This window comes from Octodon degus, unplaced genomic scaffold, assembly GCF_000260255.1.
Source record: "Octodon degus isolate 3935 unplaced genomic scaffold, OctDeg1.0 scaffold00287, whole genome shotgun sequence".
Lineage (NCBI taxonomy): Eukaryota > Metazoa > Chordata > Mammalia > Rodentia > Octodontidae > Octodon > Octodon degus.
Window position 1 is genome coordinate 239,056 of NW_004524863.1, and position 516 is coordinate 239,571.

At 45.3% G+C, this 516-nt stretch overlaps 1 pseudogene; it reads left to right on the top strand.

The window, feature by feature from the left end:
* Positions 1 to 516, top strand: part of LOC101577294 — a 19,085-nt pseudogene that overhangs the window by 4,507 nt on the left and 14,062 nt on the right.

The following is a 516-nucleotide window of genomic DNA, read 5'->3' on the forward strand; positions in this document are numbered from 1 at the left end:
CCAGGCTGGCCTCGAACTCACAGAAATCCTTCTGTTTCAGCTTCCAGAGGATTGGGATTATAGGTATGTGCCACCATGCCTGGCCTATGGTCTCTTAATAATAAGATTTTACCTAGGCCCACACCTATAATCCCAGCACTCAGAGGTTCAGGCAGGAGGATTGCTGGAAATTCAAGTCTATCCTAGACTACATAGTGGGTTTGAGGCCAGCCTGGGCCACATAGTAGGACCCTATTTTAAGGGGAGAAAAAAAGAAAAATAGTAATAAGGTCTCACTTCAAATGAATTAGGAGGGCCGGGGAGATGGCTCAGTAGAATAAGCGCTTACCTGGCAAACACGAAGAGTCTGAGTTCAATCCCTGGTTCTGCCAAAAAAAAAAAAAAAAATGAATTAGGAATACCTTTTAAAATTATTGAGGTCGGTGAGATGGCTCAGTGGTCTAAAGCACCTACTTAGAACAAGCTTAGCAGAGCACAGGGACCACGGTTCAATCCCCCAGCACCACATGCCAGCCA